Source organism: Pagrus major, chromosome 24 (genome assembly GCF_040436345.1).
Source record: "Pagrus major chromosome 24, Pma_NU_1.0".
NCBI classification, from domain to species: Eukaryota; Metazoa; Chordata; class Actinopteri; order Spariformes; family Sparidae; genus Pagrus; species Pagrus major.
In genome coordinates, this window is record NC_133238.1 from 22,029,127 (window position 1) to 22,051,184 (window position 22,058).

Here is a 22,058-nt window from a genome sequence, read left to right on the forward strand (position 1 = left end):
ACAAAGTTGAGCTCCAAGTGTTTGTGTCCAGTGAAGCAGCAGCAGCAGCTCCCTCTGCTGTGTGTAGAGAAGTAAAAAGCTTACAGCACCTGGTATTCCCAGGCGGTCTCCCATCCAAGTACTAACCAGGCCCCTCCCTGCTTAGCTTCCGAGATCGGACGAGATCGGGCGTGTTCAGAGTGGTATGGCCGTAAGCGAGAGATGAAAATACAAACAGGCCATTTATAGATGATGTAACATCTTAGTCTGATGTTTTTACATGTAGATCGTCTCTTATTTTATAAACTTTATATTTACTGATGATATATTATAATAACTCTTTATAACGCAGTGATTATCTCTGTCATTGTCACACTGTTCTATATTATATTTCAGGATTTATCAACACTGATGCATTAAGCAGTGGAAATGATGTCAATGTTATCAGAGATTCTTACCCGGAATTTATAAAAACACGTTGTTTCTATGTAAGAACAGACAGAATGGACACCATCTATAAAAGGCCTGTTTGTAGCTTTGTCTCTCGCTTACGGCCATACCACTCTGAACACGCCCGATCTCGTCTGATCTCGGAAGCTAAGCAGGGTCGGGCCTGGTTAGTACTTGGATGGGAGACCGCCTGGGAATACCAGGTGCTGTAAGCTTTTTACTTCTCTCTACACACAGCAGAGGGAGCTGCTGACTCTTCATTAGAGGCACAGATCATTTACAGTTTTACTATAACTTAAAACAACTCCTGATACTCTTAAATATGAAACATGAAGTTTCAATGAACTTTTTAAAAAGTGTTGGTAAGCAGCGCTTTAGGGAGCAAGGTTTGAACCCAGAGCCTTGAACATGATGCATAACAGACTGGACTAATGACTGAGACATTTTGTTGTTTCCCTCAAATCTTTTCATGAGATCCCAAATTGATTTGAACAGACATTATTTACATCCTCGATGCACCCTTTGAGCTTGTGCACCCACTTCAGGCAGGGTGCTTTTAGCTTAGCAGCCAATTAGGGCTGTAATTGGTCTATAAAATGTTATAAAACTTTGAAAGCTGGTTTGAGAGCTGTCATAAAGTCATGCTTTGTGTGTAATGAAGCAGCAGCAGCTCCCTCTGCTGTGTGTAGAGAGAAGTAAAAAGCTTACAGCACCTGGTATTCCCAGGCGGTCTCCCATCCAAGTACTAACCAGGCCCGACCCTGCTTAGCTTCCGAGATCGGACGAGATCGGGCGTGTTCAGAGTGGTATGGCCGTAAGCGAGAAGGAAAGCTACAAACAGGCCTTTTATAGATGATGTAACATCTCTTAGTCTGATGTTTTCACATGTAGATCATCTCTTTCTCTATGTACTTTATATTTACTGATGATATATAATAATAACTCTTTATAACGCAGTGATTCTCCCTGTCATACTATTGTATATTCACTCATAATAGTTTCTACTCTACTACATTTATGCCATATATTATAAAGAATATTTTTATCACAGTAAATATATGACGAAAACAATCTACATGTAAAATATAAGACTACATAATGTGTCTAACTTCATCTATAAAAGGCCTGTTTGTAGCCTCATCTCTTGCTTACGGCCATACCACTCTGAACACGCCCGATCTCGTCCGATCTCGGAAGCTAAGCAGGGTCGGGCCTGGTTAGTACTTGGATGGGAGACCGCCTGGGAATACCAGGTGCTGTAAGCTTTTTACTTCTCTCTACACACAGCAGAGGGAGCTGCTGCTGCTCCGTTAGTGGAGAAACAAACAGGAAGCTGGTATTTCTCATCACTCCATACTGTCAGCAGACAGTCAATCATGGTCTAAAACAACTTCTTTTTAATGATAATACTTGCTGTATGATCCACAGTATATGTTAACTTGAGCAAAATAAAGTATTCTTTCTTGACACTGTTGTTAGTCTGTTATTTATCTGTAAATGCACCCAGTCAGTGTTCGACTTCACTTTGCCCCTTTTTGTCATTTTATTTCTTTTCCTTTTGGTGTGGATTGAATCAAGCCTTGTGTTTGGGTCTAAACCACACAGCACTTGAAGATGCTTCACTGTTTTTTAAAGAATCAAGATTCATTTTTCTTTAACCGTTCATTCACAACATTCACACAAGTTCATACAGCTCAGTTTAAAACTTTGGATGTTTTCCACCCAGCAGAATTGTCATGATGTGTTTGTGTTATTCATCTTACTTTAACTGAGTTACTGTTGGCTTTAATTTCTCAAACTTGCATTGTCTTTGGTTTTTACTTCTGAGTAAATTCTAATTTGGTTGCTAAAACAAAAGGGGAATTATGGGAGATATGTCCATTTGAATACACAGACGGTTTAGAGTCGCAGGAGATATTTCTTCTGCCGACGTGTTCTTGACTTGGTGAACTTGCATATCTCAAATACGGAGCTGTCCGTGGGCTCTGTCTGTTTATTCAAATGAAGGTAGTGTTTTATCTTCCAGGTATCAGTCTCTTTGAATAAGCATGTTACATGGTGGGTCTCTGTGTCATCATGACTATAACACTGTCTTCTTACAATGGGGGCAGGTCAGGCATATCTAAACGAACGTAGGTAAAAGACAGCAAGATATGCAAGTTCAAGAACACGTCGGCATAACGCTTATGTCTCCATATTTCCATCCTCTATCCCATTTATTCAAATGATCTTACACTGGAAGCTGCAACAGCTTGTTGTAAAATATGATCATGAACATTTTGTGACCTGTCTGACTTCACGTGTTGTGCAATTTGCCTTGATGGAAGTAAAGCAGAGAGACTAAGAGTGTGGGGAGGGGAAATTACCAATAAATGACTGAACATAAACTATTACCAAGTAAATTATTAAACTCTTTCTAAGTCACTCTGAGACTGTCCAATGAACTAATCAAATTAAAACTTAAATCATATTTATGACCACAAAGACCTGGCAAAATAGCAAGTCAGAAGACCAGAGTCATATTCACTTATTATTTTCATGCCAAGTCCACCCAATTATGTTAAATATTTGGTTTAGGCCACAAAGATACCACATTTGAAATGACTCGTCCCATGTGTGTATTTTTCCACTCTTTTCACGTGTCACAACACTATGACATCACAAAAACTTGATTCTTGGGTTTCAATGAGCAACATAAAAACACTGTGATTGATCAGATTGTGCTAATAACACATAAAGTAGACAGATTTTATATTCAGTCAAAAATACTCTACAAACTATGACTGGAGAGTCGCAACAATGAATAATCACTGTCCAGATATGGGCTGCGCCACATGCTGGCCTGATCTGGATTCTGCCCAACGTGTATATTTTGCATACTCTATCTGCACGTCTCACATTTAACGGATTTCTGCTCAGCTAGTATTCATGTTCATTCAAATTAGATAGACAAACAGGTGTTGCCCATCCACCTGGACACTATATATTGAGGTCAGTGTAAGCAGGTTGTAGCTTCAGAGAAATTCCTTCACTGAAGACATCTTCACCAACTGGTGCCTGAGTCAGACGACCAGCTCCTGACAGAACCACAGCGGGTGAACCAGCCAGCCAGCCAGCCAGCCAACCAACCAACCAGCCAACCAACCAGCCAGCCAACCGACCGACCGACCGACCGACCAGCCAACCAGCCAGCCAACCAACCAAGCACTCATCAGCAACAAATAAGGTAAGTGACCTTATTTTGAAAAAGCTCCTATTAGATTTGCTTTGTGATCTGACTAATCCCCACTGAACCTTCCTTAAGAATGTGTTATGTAATTAATTAAATCAATCAATATATGAAAAAAATTACATTTTATGTTCACAGTAATTTCAGTTGGAGAATTTTTTAAGTGCCATCAAACCTGGTTGAGTTAAACAAAACCATTCAGCTTTTGCAAAGCTTTAGACGTAGTGTCATGAAGTTCAAAGTGTTTCCAGAGTTGCCTGCCGGAGATTATTTTTGTTCACCGTTGTGTTTGTAGGAGTTCTGCGAGAGACACAGACATCATTGCAATTATTGCAAGCAAAGTTTCAGACTTCACTGCAGCTCTGCAACACAAACTGCAAAAACATTTAGCCCATAAAGTTTTGGTTATGGAGTCTACATTCATAGCAAGTGGTTATACAGTAGGGTTTTGGAGGAAAGGAATCCACACAAAACAAATCCATTAATACTGTATGTTGCGTACGTCACTGCACAGATTTTGACATGTTCTGATTTTAAATTCTCTTGATGAACAATTTTCTGTTTTCTTTTTCCTTCAGTGAACCATGAGGATCCAGTTTGCCTGTTTGCTTCTGGTGCTGCTCTCTGCCACAGAGATCTCTGAGGCTGCTCTGAGCTTCAAACAGAAGCATATTGACACAACCATGACTCCAGAAAAATGTGAAGTCAGAAAGGATTTCAATGAACCTGGTCAATGCAAGGACATAAATACGTTCATCCTGCACAGTGAAGATGAAGTCAACAAAGTCTGTGACGGAGGCCCTGAAAAAACACTCATAATGAGTATCGATACTTTTAATATTATTGACTGTACTGTTAAAGAAAAAAAGCCTCAATGTAAATACAATAAGGGTATCCCTAAAAAAGCACGTATTTTCATCAAATGTGATGGTGGTAAGCCTTATCACTACGAGGGGTCAACTTAGGTTGAATCTTAAAAAAAAAGGTTTGAAATGAAAGAAATGAAAAATTGGGCTGGGAAATTTGAACTGTGAAAATAAAAAAAAATAAGCAGCAAATAAAGTGAAAAGCAACACAATATTCTTGTCTTTATTTCCTTTTTTTGTGTGTGCATTTACTTTGTCATAATCAATGAAAACATGTTCTTTTGTCTTTAATAACTGAATTAATTGTTTTTAGTTGTGACTTTTCCTGCCATGTTAAAGTCAAATCAGAACACAGAGAACAAAGTCAGTTGCATGAACCTGTCAACATATGAACAATACAATTAGTAATTATGTTTTCTAGCCCTGTGAGTAATAAGTGGGCTGCACTTTCTCTTCGAATTATCTTGATTAATCAACACAAAAGCAATCCAACTTGACTATCACAGCAGACTCCTCGTTCTACTGTTGCTGAGTCTGTTACACCTGTCCTTCATAAAACAACGGCAGGTAGGAAATAAAATCTGCCGTTGTTGCTCCACCACTTACAGCTACTCTGCCCTGACCCCGTCACATCATCAGAACAATGAGCACAGTCAGAGCCCTAAGCAAAATTCTGGTAAGGGCCCTCCACCTGACCTGTGAGCCATGTGACGTTTGCCATTGCAAAGGTCACACCTGACATCCCAGTGCTCCCACTACAATCCTCCCTCCTGTAAAACAGTATGCTCCCTCTGATGGAATCAAAATAAGTAGACCTAGACAGAAGAGAATGAGGCATAAACAAGCAATATTTATTGAATAGTTGTAACCCATGGTGGATTGTAAGTCACTGTAATTGAAGTACTTGAGTATTTCCATGTTATCCCACTTCGTACTTGTACTCCACTGCATCCCAAAGGCAAATATTGTACTGTTTGCTCCTCTACATTTGTTTGACAGCTTAAGTCACTAGTTGCCTTTCAGATTACAATGTTTTCCTCCTTTTCTGAAAATTCTACTTTTTTAAGCTAAATAAACTATTTAAAAATGCTCTTGGATTAGCTGAAAATGACACTGTCACAAAGCTAAAAAAAAAAAAAGGAAAAGTTGACTTTTTCGAGATATGTTTTTCTTACAGGACAGCCATATTGTGAACATATGACTGATTTCATCGAATATGATGCCAGCTGGAGATTGAACTATGCTGCAGTGTATAAAGGACTTAAAATGGGCTCAACCTTAAACATCTGCAGCAGCAAAATGACACACACACATTAATGCAGCAGTAGTATTAATCCAAAAACATCATACAGGGACCATTTTACTGCAGAGTGAGTGCTTTTATATTTGGTGCTTTAACTAGGCTTACAGTTTGCTGATAATAAAAAAATGTACGTAAAGTGATAGTTCAGGTCTTTTGATGTGGGGGTGTATGAGGTACGTATACCTAGTCAGTGTGTTACCTGCAGTAGATGACCACCAGGTCTCCACCTGTGTGGAGAAGCAGTGATTACAGTAGCACCTGGAGGGAAGCAGAGAATTGTACTACAAAATAGTACCAACAGCAAGACGTATTTTAGTTTAGTTTATTTGGATTAGTTCATCGGACAGTCAGAGACCCAGACCAGGCCCGGACTGGCCATAGGGAGAACCGGGAGTTTTCCCGAAGCGCCTGCGTCTCTCTCTCTCTTTTTTTTTTAACAGGCTGCAGGTCAACCGGCGTCGCGGCTATCTGACTTTTTTTTTCTAAGTCAGAGAGGCAGGCCAGGCCAATCAGAGGCCACTCAGGCCAGTAGCATGTGAGGAGGACAAGACGATTGGTTTGTTTCGATTAACACCCGCCCCAACAGTCCGCATCAACCACACAGACAGGTGTGGAGGAAGGGGTGTGTGACGTGTGTCTGGTACCTGCTGTGGTGTGTGTGTGTAGCGAGCGGACCGAGAGAGGAGACGAGGCTTCGTCAATAATGGACCCCAACCCGGGTAAAAAAAAGAGGAAAGGCGGTGCCGAGAGGGAGAGAGAGAAAAAAAGAAAGGCGCTGGAGGATGCGGCCAAATTCCTAAAATTGACTAATTTATTCAGCCCCCCCTCCCCAGCCATGGTGCCATTAAAAAAAAGATGCGTCTGCAAGTAAGTTATCTAAAAAAAACACTGGTTCTTGTCAGTATGAGGTCCAGGGACCCCCAAGGGTCCTTGAGGCTGTACACTTTTACACAGTGTAAACATGTAGCCTACTAGGCCCTGGCCTTGAAATTAAAATAACGATTGGGATTTTAAAACCACTGATTTACAAGCCACTTTTTGTTTTATTTACTGCTTTTGAAATTATTTATTTGTGCAACAAATGGGATATAATCATTCCATTATTATGTATATGAATACAAGGGCAAATCAAGTGAGACATAGGCTGCACTATCTTACTGTATGAACTACAGTGTGTGGAAAAACACTGTAAGCACATGTTTCCTATTCAAAGGTGGTGATGGTGGTGACATCAGTCCTGCTGGTGCTTCAGGAGCAGCCGGTGCAGAGCAGTTGGCAGAAGGTACAGAATCATTTCTACAGTAGAGCAACAACATGCAACAAGTTGCAGACATATGAACACCACCAGGCACTGCCATTTGACATAAATGGCTCTCATTTGTAATAATAGCTGTCTTGGCACTACAGCATTATTCTATTAAGCGCTAGTGTTGTTGAATTTTGCTGTCTGTTGCTGACTTGCTGTTATGTATCCCAGCCCAAACATGAAAGCTATGTATTCCAACCTTAGATTTAGGTTGGGGTTCATTAGTATTCCCCGGTATGATAATTAGAGCCTATATAAAATATTAGTCAATATTATGTGATTGCTTATTAGGAACTATGCTCTCGGACTGTATTATACATTGCATATATGTGTCTGTCAGTGCGTGCGTGCATGTGTTCAGTGAACATGTGTTCGAAGGCTGTCCCCTCATAGCTGATTAATTGTTTGATTTGGACTTAGTTGTCTTTGTTTATTTGGTTATATTGTAGGCTACACATAAACAATATGTGCCAATGAGGCAGTTGATATTCTACATGACATGACTTTTTATGTATAGCTGTAACCTTGGCACTACTTATTATGTAAAACCTTTATTCTCTTCTATGAAGTGTGTTAGTGGATTTTGCTGAGGATTGTTGTGTTACTGTATTTACCAGCCCAGACATAAAAGTTGCTGTATATTCCAACCTTAGATTGTACAATAGGTCCTGTATGTGGATTTCTATTTGGAATGCACTGTGTGTGTGTGTGTGTGTGTGCGCGTGTGCGTGCATGCGTGCCCATGCATGTAGGTGTGGGTGTGAAAGTGCGTGTGTGGGCAAGGCCAGGGTGGCCTGGTTACATGACTGACTCCTGGCCTGAAAAAAGTCTCCCAGTCCGGCCCTGACCCAGACTCTAATGGTGTACCTACTTGGTCATGTAATCATTTATGTTCAGCCATTAATTGGTAATTTACCCTCACCATTCTGGGCTGATGTCTCTGCTTCACTTGCACTGAGCCAAACTGCACAATATGCGAGGTAATAATATAAAAAGAGAAGTGACAAAATGTTCATGATCATATTGTACAACGAGCTATTGCAGCTTCCACTGCAATTTCTTTTGCATAAACACGACAGAGGATGGAAATATAAAGGCATAAGAGTTATGTTGACGTGTTCTTGGCTCGAGGAACTTGCATATCTTTCTGTCTTTTACCTGCGCTCCTTTAGATAAAAGTGCTCTATCTTCTCTTTATTCAAATCAGCCTAGAGTTTCTCAGGTATCAAACACTTCCTGAATAAGCCGTTAACCTTACGTGGTTAATCTTCTTCGATACTTGTGTCATTAGTGCCATTGAGATAACAACTAACATAAAATAATTGAGTGGGGACAAATTATTACATTATGAAAGACAAAGAAAGATGATAAATAGTCCTTCATCGTCGACGTACCGTATTTAGTATTCAGTGTAAAAATACTTTGTAAAATGTGAGTGGAGACGCAACAATGAGGACTGCATTGGGCTGCACCACACACTGGCCTGATCTTGATTCTGAGAACTTGTCCAACGTGTATATTTTGCATACTCTATCTGCCGTCTCACATTTAACTGATTTCTGCTCAGCTAGTATTCATCTTCATTCAAATTGGATAGACAAACAGGTGTTGCCCATCCACCTGGACACTATATAATGAGGTCAGTGTAAGCAGGTTGCAGCTTCAGAGAAATTCCTTCACTGAAGACATCTTCACCAAGTGGTGCCCGACTCAGACGACCAGCTCCTGACATCCTCCATCCGTCCATCAGCAAGAAATGAGGTAAGTCACCCTCTTTTGAAAAAGCTCCTTAGAGTTGCTTTGTACATTGTTAGTTCATAGTTATTTCAATTGGAAAAAGACTTTAATACATTTAAAATTTTTCAGCCTTCATTTATTACAAATGATTTGGACCAAAATAATGCAACAGTCCTAAATTGTTCAAGTCAGTGCAAAGATTTCACTTGCTTTATAAACATTTTTCTTCTTTCTCCCTTCTCTGTAACAGATTACTGTAGAAATAACTGTTAACTTCTGACATCAACATATTGTTTCCCTTAAAACGGTAATATACTGTAAAAGAAAGGATTGATGTTATTTTTTCATCCCACTGACAAATCGTGCAGCGACGCATTTCATCCCCAAGTTTATTAAAAACTTGATAAATGTGATTGCAATAAATATCAAATTAGATAGCTGCCGTTTTCTGTTCTGCATATGTGAAATTTCCAATTGAAAAACAGGTTGTATCAAGAAATTATTAAATTGGTTCTGCCTTTTTAAAATAAATGTCCATAACTGAATTTATATTTACTTAGTCCCTTCTTTTCCTCAGAATGTTTCATTGCTGCATGTAGTTAACAAAATTCACAGTGTGTTTTTGCTTTGTTGACAGACAGGAGCCCTGTATTCTCAGAGCGTAATGCAAGAGGGGGAACATAAGGTTTAATGAGGTGGGACAGGTGAGACGGGACAAGCTGACATGAGGCTTGGATTGGTGTAATGTGGTAACATGTTCTTGTTCCAGTTAAGATTACAGCTGCAGCATTCTAGACCATTTGAAGATTTTTATTGCTGGCAGACCAGCAAAGAAAGCATGACAATAATCCAGTCTGGATGAAACAAAGGCTGTAAGGATCTCTGCACCAGCCGTGGACTGTATTGTCTCTGGACATACTTTTGAATAAGTAATCATCTGGTTGCTAAAAAGAAAAACAGATATATAGAAAAAATGTGCATTTAAATATACAGACAGTATGCAGTGACAAAGTTGAGCTCCAAGTGTTTGTGTCCAGTGAAGCAGCAGCAGCAGCTCCCTCTGCTGTGTGTAGAGAGAAGTAAAAAGCTTACAGCACCTGGTATTCCCAGGCGGTCTCCCATCCAAGTACTAACCAGGCCCGACCCTGCTTAGCTTCCGAGATCGGACGAGATCGGGCGTGTTCAGAGTGGTATGGCCATAAGCAAGAGATGAGGCTACAAACAGGCCTTTTATAGATGATGTAACATCTCTTAGTCTGATGTTTTTACATGTAGATCGTCTCTTATTCTATAAACTTTATATTTACTGATGATATATTATAATAACTCTTTATAACGCAGTGATTATCTCTGTCATTGTCACACTGTTCTATATTATATTTCAGGATTTATCAACACTGATGCAGTAAGCAGTGGAAATGATGTCAATGTTATCAGAGATTCTTACCCGGAATTTATAAAAACACGTTGTTTCTATGTAAGAACAGACAGATATACAATGGACACCATCTATAAAAGGCCTGTTTGTAGCTTCACCTCTCGCTTACGGCCATACCACTCTGAACACGCCCGATCTCGTCTGATCTCGGAAGCTAAGCAGGGTCGGGCCTGGTTAGTACTTGGATGGGAGACCGCCTGGGAATACCAGGTGCTGTAAGCTTTTTACTTCTCTCTACACACAGCAGAGGGAGCTGCTGCTGCTCCGTTAGTGGAGAAACAAACAGGAAGCTGGTATTTCTCATCACTCCATACTGTCAGCAGACAGTCAATCATGGTCTAAAACAACTTCTTTTTAATGATCATACTTGCTGTATGATCCACAGTATATGTTAACTTGAGCAAAATAAAGTATTCTTTCTTGACACTGTTGTTAGTCTGTTATTTATCTGTAAATGCACCCAGTCAGTGTTCGACTTCACTTTGCCCCTTTTTGTCATTTTATTTCTTTTCCTTTTGGTGTGGATTGAATCAAGCCTTGTGTTTGGGTCTAAACCACACAGCACTTGAAGATGCTTCACTGCTTTTTAAAGAATCAAGATTCATTTTTCTTTAACCGTTCATTCACAACATTCACACAAGTTCATACAGCTCAGTTTAAAACTTTGGATGTTTTCCACCCAGCAGAATTGTCATGATGTGTTTGTGTTGTTCATCTTACTTTAACTGAGTTACTGTTGGCTTTAATTTCTCAAACTTGCATTGTCTTTGGTTTTTACTTCTGAGTAAATTCTAATTTGGTTGCTAAAACAAAAGAGGAATTATGGGAGATATGTCCATTTGAATACACAGACGGTTTAGAGTCGCAGGAGATATTTCTTCTGCCGACGTGTTCTTGACTTGGTGAACTTGCATATCTCAAATACGGAGCTGTCCGTGGGCTCTGTCTGTTTATTCAAATGAAGGTAGTGTTTTATCTTCCAGGTATCAGTCTCTTTGAATAAGCATGTTACATGGTGGGTCTCTGTGTCATCACGACTATAACACTGTCTTCTTACAATGGGGGCAGGTCAGGCATATCTAAACGAACGTAGGTAAAAGACAGCAAGATATGCAAGTTCAAGAACACGTCGGCATAACGCTTATGTCTCCATATTTCCATCCTCTATCCTGTTTATTCAAATGATCTTACACTGGAAGCTGCAACAGCTTGTTGTAAAATATGATCATGAACATTTTGTGACCTGTCTGACTTCACATGTTGTGCAATTTGCCTTGATGGAAGTAAAGCAGAGAGACTAAGAGTGTGGGGAGGGGAAATTACCAATAAATGACTGAACATAAACTATTACCAAGTAAACCATTAGACTCTTTCTAAGTCGCTCTGAGACTGTCCAATGAACTGATCAAATTAAAACTTAAATCATATTTATGACCACAAAGACCTGGCAAAATAGCAAGTCAGAAGACCAGAGTCATATTCACTTATTATTTTCACGCGAAGTCCACCCAATTATGTTAAATATTTGGTTTAGGCCACAAAGATACCACGTTTGAAATGACTCGTCCCATGTGTGTATTTTTCCACTCTTTTCCCTCATCACAACACTATGACATCACAAAAACTTGATTCTTGGGTTTCAATGAGCAACATAAAAACACTGTGATTGATCAGATTGTGCTAATAACACATAAAGTAGACAGATTTTATATTCAGTCTAAAATACTCTACAAACTATGACTGGAGAGACACAACAATGAATCATCACTGTCCAGATATGGGCTGCGCCACATGCTGGCCTGATCTGGATTCTGTGATATTGCCCAACGTGTATATTTTGCATACTCTATCTGCATTTCTCACATTTAACGGATTTCTACTCAGCTAGTATTCATCTTCATTCAAATTAGATAGACAAACAGGTGTTGCCCATCCACCTGGACACTATATAATGAGGTCAGTGTAAGCAGGTTGTAGCTTCAGAGAAATTCCTTCACTGAAGACATCTTTACCAACTGGTGCCTGACTCAGACGACCAGCTCCTGACAGAACCACAGTGGGTGAACCAGCCAGCCAGCCAACCAACCAACCAACAAACCAACCACCAACCAGTCAGCCAGCCAACCAACCAACAAACCAACCACCAACCAGCCAGCCGACCGACCGACCGACCAACCAACCAACCAGCCAACCAGCCAACCAGCCGACCAACCAAGCACTCATCAGCAACAAATAAGGTAAGTGACCTTATTTTGAAAAAGCTCCTATTAGATTTGCTTTGTGATCTGACTAATCCCCACTGAACCTTCCTTAAGAATGTGTTATGTGGTTAATTAAATAAATCAATAAATGAAAAGATGTTTATAATATTTCAATCAGAGAAAACTTTTTTGGTGCTATTTGAGCTGGTTGAGTTGAACAGAGCATTTCTGACTTTGGAGGTGGCACCAGGAAGTTCAGAGTGCTAGAGATTATTTCTATGTCAGATGTTTTAATGTAGGAGTTCATGAGGGTCACAGACACCAGAATAAAGCAAAATTACTGTTTAAACAAGACTTCCTGCCCTTCTGAAGAAAATATTAAGTTATGAAGGGAAGAAGGAGAAAACAGAAATCTGTCAATCTACTTCAGTAAAGCTCTGCAACACAAACTTCAAACATTTAGCCAATACATACTGCATAAGTCACTGCACAGATTTCACATTTGCTGAACAATTTTCATCTTTTTTTCCCTTCACCAGTGAACCATGAGGATCCAGTTTGCCTGTTTGCTTCTGGTGCTGCTCTCTGCCACAGAGCTCTCTGGGGCTGCTCTGACCTTCAAGCAGAAGCACCTTGACAAAGACATGACTCCAGATAAATGTAATGACAGAATGAAGGATATCAATGGAGCAACTAAAAAATGCAAGCCAATTAATACGTTCATCCTGGATGATGAAGATAAAGTCAACGGGGTTTGTAAGTTGGGCAATGAGGGAGAGCTCATAACGAGTGAAGCAACTTTCAGGGTTGTTAAGTGTTCTACTAATGATAAAAAGCCTGAATGTAAATACGAAGGTAAAGCTGGCACAGCATTAATGATTAGACTCATATGTAGAGGTGGAGTCCCTGTTCACTATGATAAGCCCACTGACTGGGCTGGGAAATAACAGAGAAGTTATTGTCAATGCATGATTCTCTGATGTTTTAATTGACGTCATCATTACAAAAAAAAAAAGAATTAAACATGACAAAGGCCGCGCGTGTGTGTGTGTGGGTCTATTATCTCATCATTAAAGCCTGTTGGTTTAAATGAATGTAGTAAAAAAATTGCTTATTTTAATGGAATCAAACAGCTAATAAAGTGAAAAGCAACACACGGTTGTCTTTATTTCCTTTATTTGTGTACATTTACTGTGTCATTGTGACTTTCCCCGCCACGTTAAAGTCAAATCAGGGGACATAAACCTGTCAACATATGAACAATATAAATAGTAATTATGTTTTTCTTGCCAATCCAATCCAACCTGGCCCTCTTACAGCAGAGTCTGTTACGCTCACACCTGTCCCTCATAAAACAACGGCAGGTAGGATCTAAAATCTGTCATTGTAGCTTCATCTCTCCTCTGACCCTGTTACTTCATCAGACCAATGAGCACAGTTAGAAACACAGGCCGGTCTGTATCAGACAGTCAGTGTTATTGAGGCACAGAAACCAGGGGCATAACAGGGTGGACAAAATAAGAGAAACGTTTATGAAGGTAGGATTGATGGATTAAACTGAGAACTGAGCTTGTAAATTATTGCATCATATTATTATAAAATCATTTAAAAAGCCTCATGATAGGAATATGTTGGGAGTCTGCTTTGTTGTACCTGTAAGAATTTTCCAAGCTTGTTTTGGCTTAAGATAGACACCTGACTAAGTTAATATGGGGTTGTTAAAAAGAAAGAGGAATTATGGGAGAAATGTTCATTTGAAAGCTGTCTCTAATGAAGCAGCAGCAGCAGCTCCCTCTGCTGTGTGTACAGAGAAGTGAAAAAGCTTACAGCACCTGGTATTCCCAGGTGGTCTCCCATCCAAGTACTAACCAGGCCCGACCCTGCTTAGCTTCCGACATCGGGCGTGTTCAGAGTTTTGATGAATAATTTCTAATTTCCACTTTTCTTTGAAATATTCACGAAATATACAAATTCTACCAGAATCCAATAAAAAAACTGGTGTGTATCGTTCAGCCAGTATAGGACCACATTTGGGAGCAATTTTGAGTCAATCGGTCCAAAGACCTGGAAGCTATTGAAAAAAGCGTCCGACGTTTTGATGAAAAATGGCCACTTTTCATTAAAATATTCACCAAAAATACAAATTCCACCAGAATCCAATGGGAACTGCTGTGTCTTTTTCAGCCAGTATAGGACCACATTTGGGAGCAATTTCGAGTGAATCGGTCCAAAGACCTGGAAGCTATTGAAAAAAGCGTCCGACGTTTTCATGAAAAATGGCGACTTTTCACTCAAATATTCACCAAAAATACAAATTCCACCGGAATCCGATGGGGACTGCTGTGTCTCGTTCAGCCAGTATAGGAGCACATTTGGGAGCGATTTCGAGTCAATTGGTCAAAAGACCTGGAAGCTATTGAAAAAATGGGCCACTTTTTTCTTTAAAATATTCACCAAAAATACAAATTTCACCGGAATCCGATGGGGACTGCTGTGTCTCATTCAGCGAGTAGAGGACCACATTCGTGACGAATTTCGAGTCAATCGGTCAAAAGACGACCGTAACCCTGACCCTAGCTCCATAACCCTAACCCTAACCCTAATGCCAGCCTTAAGGCAGTCTCATGAAACATTGTCTCTTTTCACTAAAATATTCACCAAAAATACAAATTTCACCGGAATCCGATGCGGACTGCTGTGTCTCGTTCAGCCAGTATAGGAGCACATTTGGGAGCGATTTCGAGTCAATTGGTCCAAAGACCTGGAAGCTATTGAAAAAATGGGCCACTTTTTTCTTTAAAATATTCACCAAAAATACAAATTTCACCGGAATCCGATGGGGACTGCTGTGTCTCGTTCAGCCAGTATAGGAGCACATTTGGGAGCGATTTCGAGTCAATTGATCCAAAGACCTGGAAGCTATTGAAAAAATGGGCCACTTTTTTCTCTAAAATATTCACCAAAAATACAAATTTCACCGGAATCCAATGGGGACTGCTGTGTCTCATTCAGCGAGTAGAGGACCACATTCGTGACGAATTTCGAGTCAATCGGTCAAAAGACGACCGTAACCCTAACCCTAGCTCCATAACCCTAACCCTAACCCTAACCCTAATGCCAGCCTTAAGGCAGTCTCATGAAACATTGTCTCTTTTCACTAAAATATTCACCAAAAATACAAATTTCACCGGAATCCGATGCGGACTGCTGTGTCTCGTTCAGCCAGTATAGGAGCACATTTGGGAGCGATTTCGAGTCAATCGGTCCAAAGACCTGGAAGCTATTGAAAAAATGGGCCACTTTTTTCTTTAAAATATTCACCAAAAATACAAATTTCACCGGAATCCGATGGGGACTGCTGTGTCTCGTTCAGCCAGTATAGGAGCACATTTGGGAGCGATTTCGAGTCAATCGGTCCAAAGACCTGGAAGCTATTGAAAAAATGGGCCACTCTTTTCTTTAAAATATTCACCAAAAATACAAATTTCACCGGAATCCGATGGGGACTGCTGTGTCTCATTCAGCGAGTAGAGGACCACATTCGTGACGAATTTCGAGTCAATCGGTCAAAAGACGACCGTAACCCTAACCCTAGCTCCATAACCCTAACCCTAACCCTAACCCTAATGCCAGCCTTAAGGCAGTCTCATGAAACATTGTCTCTTTTCACTAAAATATTCACCAAAAATACAAATTTCACCGGAATCCGATGGGGACTGCTGTGTCTCGTTCAGCCAGTATAGGAGCACATTTGGGAACGATTTCGAGTCAATCGGTCCAAAGACCTGGAAGCTATTGAAAAAATGGGCCACTTTTTTCTTTAAAATATTCACCAAAAATACAAATTTCACCGGAATCCGATGGGGACTGCTGTGTCTCGTTCAGCCAGTATAGGAGCACATTTGGGAGCGATTTCGAGTCAATTGGTCCAAAGACCTGGAAGCTATTGAAAAAATGGGCCACTTTTTTCTTTAAAATATTCACCAAAAATACAAATTTCACCGGAATCCGATGGGGACTGCTGTGTCTCATTCAGCGAGTAGAGGACCACATTCGTGACGAATTTCGAGTCAATCGGTCAAAAGACGACCGTAACCCTAACCCTAGCTCCATAACCCTAACCCTAACCCTAACCCTAATGCCAGCCTTAAGGCAGTCTCATGAAACATTGTCTCTTTTCACTAAAAAATTCACCAAAAATACAAATTTCACCGGAATCCGATGGGGACTGCTGTGTCTCGTTCAGCCAGTATAGGAGCACATTTGGGAGCGATTTCGAGTCAATCGGTCCAAAGACCTGGAAGCTATTGAAAAAATGGGCCACTTTTTTCTTTAAAATATTCACCAAAAATACAAATTTCACCGGAATCCGATGGGGACTGCTGTGTCTCGTTCAGCCAGCATAGGAGCACATTTGGGAGCGATTTCGAGTCAATTGATCCAAAGACCTGGAAGCTATTGAAAAAATGGGCCACTTTTTTCTCTAAAATATTCACCAAAAATACAAATTTCACCGGAATCCGATGGGGACTGCTGTGTCTCATTCAGCGAGTAGAGGACCACATTCGTGACGAATTTCGAGTCAATCGGTCAAAAGACGACCGTAACCCTAACCCTAGCTCCATAACCCTAACCCTAACCCTAACCCTAATGCCAGCCTTAAGGCAGTCTCATGAAACATTGTCTCTTTTCACTAAAATATTCACCAAAAATACAAATTTCACCGGAATCCGATGGGGACTGCTGTGTCTCGTTCAGCCAGTATAGGAGCACATTTGGGAGCGATTTCGAGTCAATCGGTCCAAAGACCTGGAAGCTATTGAAAAAATGGGCCACTTTTTTCTTTAAAATATTCACCAAAAATACAAATTTCACCGGAATCCGATGGGGACTGCTGTGTCTCATTCAGCGAGTAGAGGACCACATTCGTGACGAATTTCGAGTCAATCGGTCAAAAGACGACCGTAACCCTACCCCTAGCTCCATAACCCTAACCCTAACCCTAACCCTAATGCCAGCCTTAAGGCAGTCTCATGAAACATTGTCTCTTTTCACTAAAATATTCACCAAAAATACAAATTTCACCGGAATCCGATGGGCACTGCTGTGTCTCGTTCAGCCAGTATAGGAGCACATTTGGGAGCGATTTCGAGTCAATCGGTCCAAAGACCTGGAAGCTATTGAAAAAATGGGCCACTTTTTTCTCTAAAATATTCACCAAAAATACAAATTTCACCGGAATCCGATGGGGACTGCTGTGTCTCGTTCAGCCCGTATAGGAGCACATTTGGGAGCGATTTCGAGTCAATCGGTCCAAAGACCTGGAAGCTATTGAAAAAATGGGCCACTTTTTTCTTTAAAATATTCACCAAAAATACAAATTTCACCGGAATCCGATGGGGACTGCTGTGTCTCATTCAGCGAGTAGAGGACCACATTCGTGACGAATTTCGAGTCAATCGGTCAAAAGACGACCGTAACCCTAACCCTAGCTCCATAACCCTAACCCTAACCCTAACCCTAATGCCAGCCTTAAGGCAGTCTCATGAAACATTGTCTCTTTTCACTAAAATATTCACCAAAAATACAAATTCCACCGGAATCCGATGCGGACTGCTGTGTCTCGTTCAGCCAGTATAGGAGCACATTTGGGAACGATTTCGAGTCAATCGGTCCAAAGACCTGGAAGCTATTGAAAAAATGGGCCACTTTTTTCTTTAAAATATTCACCAAAAATACAAATTTCACCGGAATCCGATGGGGACTGCTGTGTCTCGTTCAGCCAGTATAGGAGCACATTTGGGAGCGATTTCGAGTCAATCGGTCCAAAGACCTGGAAGCTATTGAAAAAATGGGCCACTCTTTTCTTTAAAATATTCACCAAAAATACAAATTTCACCGGAATCCGATGGGGACTGCTGTGTCTCATTCAGCGAGTAGAGGACCACATTCGTGACGAATTTCGAGTCAATCGGTCAAAAGACGACCGTAACCCTAACCCTAGCTCCATAACCCTAACCCTAACCCTAACCCTAATGCCAGCCTTAAGGCAGTCTCATGAAACATTGTCTCTTTTCACTAAAATATTCACCAAAAATACAAATTTCACCGGAATCCGATGGGCACTGCTGTGTCTCGTTCAGCCAGTATAGGAGCACATTTGGGAGCGATTTCGAGTCAATCGGTCCAAAGACCTGGAAGCTATTGAAAAAATGGGCCACTTTTTTCTTTAAAATATTCACCAAAAATACAAATTTCACCGGAATCCGATGGGCACTGCTGTGTCTCATTCAGCGAGTAGAGGACCACATTCGTGACGAATTTCGAGTCAATCGGTCAAAAGACGACCGTAACCCTAACCCTAGCTCCATAACCCTAACCCTAACCCTAACCCTAATGCCAGCCTTAAGGCAGTCTCATGAAACATTGTCTCTTTTCACTAAAATATTCACCAAAAATACAAATTCCACCGGAATCCGATGCGGACTGCTGTGTCTCGTTCAGCCAGTATAGGAGCACATTTGGGAACGATTTCGAGTCAATCGGTCCAAAGACCTGGAAGCTATTGAAAAAATGGGCCACTTTTTTCTTTAAAATATTCACCAAAAATACAAATTTCACCGGAATCCGATGGGGACTGCTGTGTCTCGTTCAGCCAGTATAGGAGCACATTTGGGAGCGATTTCGAGTCAATCGGTCCAAAGACCTGGAAGCTATTGAAAAAATGGGCCACTCTTTTCTTTAAAATATTCACCAAAAATACAAATTTCACCGGAATCCGATGGGGACTGCTGTGTCTCATTCAGCGAGTAGAGGACCACATTCGTGACGAATTTCGAGTCAATCGGTCAAAAGACGACCGTAACCCTAACCCTAGCTCCATAACCCTAACCCTAACCCTAACCCTAATGCCAGCCTTAAGGCAGTCTCATGAAACATTGTCTCTTTTCACTAAAATATTCACCAAAAATACAAATTTCACCGGAATCCGATGGGCACTGCTGTGTCTCGTTCAGCCAGTATAGGAGCACATTTGGGAGCGATTTCGAGTCAATCGGTCCAAAGACCTGGAAGCTATTGAAAAAATGGGCCACTTTTTTCTTTAAAATATTCACCAAAAATACAAATTTCACCGGAATCCGATGGGGACTGCTGTGTCTCATTCAGCGAGTAGAGGACCACATTCGTGACGAATTTCGAGTCAATCGGTCAAAAGACGACCGTAACCCTAACCCTAGCTCCATAACCCTAACCCTAACCCTAACCCTAACCCTAACCCTAATGCCAGCCTTAAGGCAGTCTCATGAAACATTGTCTCTTTTCACTAAAATATTCACCAAAAATACAAATTTCACCGGAATCCGATGGGCACTGCTGTGTCTCGTTCAGCCAGTATAGGAGCACATTTGGGAGCGATTTCGAGTCAATCGGTCCAAAGACCTGGAAGCTATTGAAAAAATGGGCCACTTTTTTCTCTAAAATATTCACCAAAAATACAAATTTCACCGGAATCCGATGGGGACTGCTGTGTCTCGTTCAGCCAGTATAGGAGCACATTTGGGAGCGATTTCGAGTCAATCGGTCCAAAGACCTGGAAGCTATTGAAAAAATGGGCCACTTTTTTCTTTAAAATATTCACCAAAAATACAAATTTCACCGGAATCCGATGGGGACTGCTGTGTCTCATTCAGCGAGTAGAGGACCACATTCGTGACGAATTTCGAGTCAATCGGTCAAAAGACGACCGTAACCCTAACCCTAGCTCCATAACCCTAACCCTAACCCTAACCCTAACCCTAATGCCAGCCTTAAGGCAGTCTCATGAAACATTGTCTCTTTTCACTAAAATATTCACCAAAAATACAAATTTCACCGGAATCCGATGGGGACTGCTGTGTCTCGTTCAGCCAGCATAGGAGCACATTTGGGAGCGATTTCGAGTCAATTGATCCAAAGACCTGGAAGCTATTGAAAAAATGGGCCACTTTTTTCTCTAAAATATTCACCAAAAATACAAATTTCACCGGAATCCGATGGGGACTGCTGTGTCTCATTCAGCGAGTAGAGGACCACATTCGTGACGAATTTCGAGTCAATCGGTCAAAAGACGACCGTAACCCTAACCCTAGCTCCATAACCCTAACCCTAACCCTAACCCTAATGCCAGCCTTAAGGCAGTCTCATGAAACATTGTCTCTTTTCACTAAAATATTCACCAAAAATACAAATTTCACCGGAATCCGATGGGGACTGCTGTGTCTCGTTCAGCCAGTATAGGAGCACATTTGGGAGCGATTTCGAGTCAATCGGTCCAAAGACCTGGAAGCTATTGAAAAAATGGGCCACTTTTTTCTTTAAAATATTCACCAAAAATACAAATTTCACCGGAATCCGATGGGGACTGCTGTGTCTCATTCAGCGAGTAGAGGACCACATTCGTGACGAATTTCGAGTCAATCGGTCAAAAGACGACCGTAACCCTAACCCTAGCTCCATAACCCTAACCCTAACCCTAACCCTAACCCTAATGCCAGCCTTAAGGCAGTCTCATGAAACATTGTCTCTTTTCACTAAAATATTCACCAAAAATACAAATTTCACCGGAATCCGATGGGGACTGCTGTGTCTCGTTCAGCCAGCATAGGAGCACATTTGGGAGCGATTTCGAGTCAATTGATCCAAAGACCTGGAAGCTATTGAAAAAATGGGCCACTTTTTTCTCTAAAATATTCACCAAAAATACAAATTTCACCGGAATCCGATGGGGACTGCTGTGTCTCATTCAGCGAGTAGAGGACCACATTCGTGACGAATTTCGAGTCAATCGGTCAAAAGACGACCGTAACCCTAACCCTAGCTCCATAACCCTAACCCTAACCCTAACCCTAATGCCAGCCTTAAGGCAGTCTCATGAAACATTGTCTCTTTTCACTAAAATATTCACCAAAAATACAAATTTCACCGGAATCCGATGGGGACTGCTGTGTCTCGTTCAGCCAGTATAGGAGCACATTTGGGAGCGATTTCGAGTCAATCGGTCCAAAGACCTGGAAGCTATTGAAAAAATGGGCCACTTTTTTCTTTAAAATATTCACCAAAAATACAAATTTCACCGGAATCCGATGGGGACTGCTGTGTCTCATTCAGCGAGTAGAGGACCACATTCGTGACGAATTTCGAGTCAATCGGTCAAAAGACGACCGTAACCCTAACCCTAGCTCCATAACCCTAACCCTAACCCTAACCCTAACCCTAATGCCAGCCTTAAGGCAGTCTCATGAAACATTGTCTCTTTTCACTAAAATATTCACCAAAAATACAAATTTCACCGGAATCCGATGGGGACTGCTGTGTCTCGTTCAGCCAGCATAGGAGCACATTTGGGAGCGATTTCGAGTCAATTGATCCAAAGACCTGGAAGCTATTGAAAAAATGGGCCACTTTTTTCTCTAAAATATTCACCAAAAATACAAATTTCACCGGAATCCGATGGGGACTGCTGTGTCTCATTCAGCGAGTAGAGGACCACATTCGTGACGAATTTCGAGT

General features: G+C 41.0%; 6 non-coding genes across 6 annotated transcripts; 3 read left to right on the forward strand and 3 right to left on the reverse strand.

Annotated features, from left to right (window-relative positions):
- Positions 1-77: 77 nt before the first annotated feature.
- On the reverse strand, positions 78-196 carry LOC140992754 (5S ribosomal RNA). The gene has a single exon (XR_012178307.1). It is a non-coding gene; the product is annotated as a 5S ribosomal RNA (ribosomal RNA).
- A 329-nt stretch (positions 197-525) lies between these two features.
- Positions 526-644, forward strand: LOC140992704 (5S ribosomal RNA). The gene has a single exon (XR_012178262.1). It is a non-coding gene; the product is annotated as a 5S ribosomal RNA (ribosomal RNA).
- Positions 645-1,130: 486 nt separating this feature from the next.
- Positions 1,131-1,249, reverse strand: LOC140992656 (5S ribosomal RNA). Its single transcript, XR_012178218.1, has one exon. It is a non-coding gene; the product is annotated as a 5S ribosomal RNA (ribosomal RNA).
- Positions 1,250-1,575: 326 nt separating this feature from the next.
- LOC140992668 (5S ribosomal RNA) lies at positions 1,576-1,694 on the forward strand. The gene has a single exon (XR_012178229.1). It is a non-coding gene; the product is annotated as a 5S ribosomal RNA (ribosomal RNA).
- Positions 1,695-9,955: 8,261 nt separating this feature from the next.
- On the reverse strand, positions 9,956-10,074 carry LOC140992741 (5S ribosomal RNA). The gene has a single exon (XR_012178296.1). It is a non-coding gene; the product is annotated as a 5S ribosomal RNA (ribosomal RNA).
- Positions 10,075-10,411: 337 nt separating this feature from the next.
- Positions 10,412-10,530, forward strand: LOC140992716 (5S ribosomal RNA). Its single transcript, XR_012178273.1, has one exon. It is a non-coding gene; the product is annotated as a 5S ribosomal RNA (ribosomal RNA).
- The last annotated feature ends 11,528 nt before the right edge of the window (positions 10,531-22,058 follow it).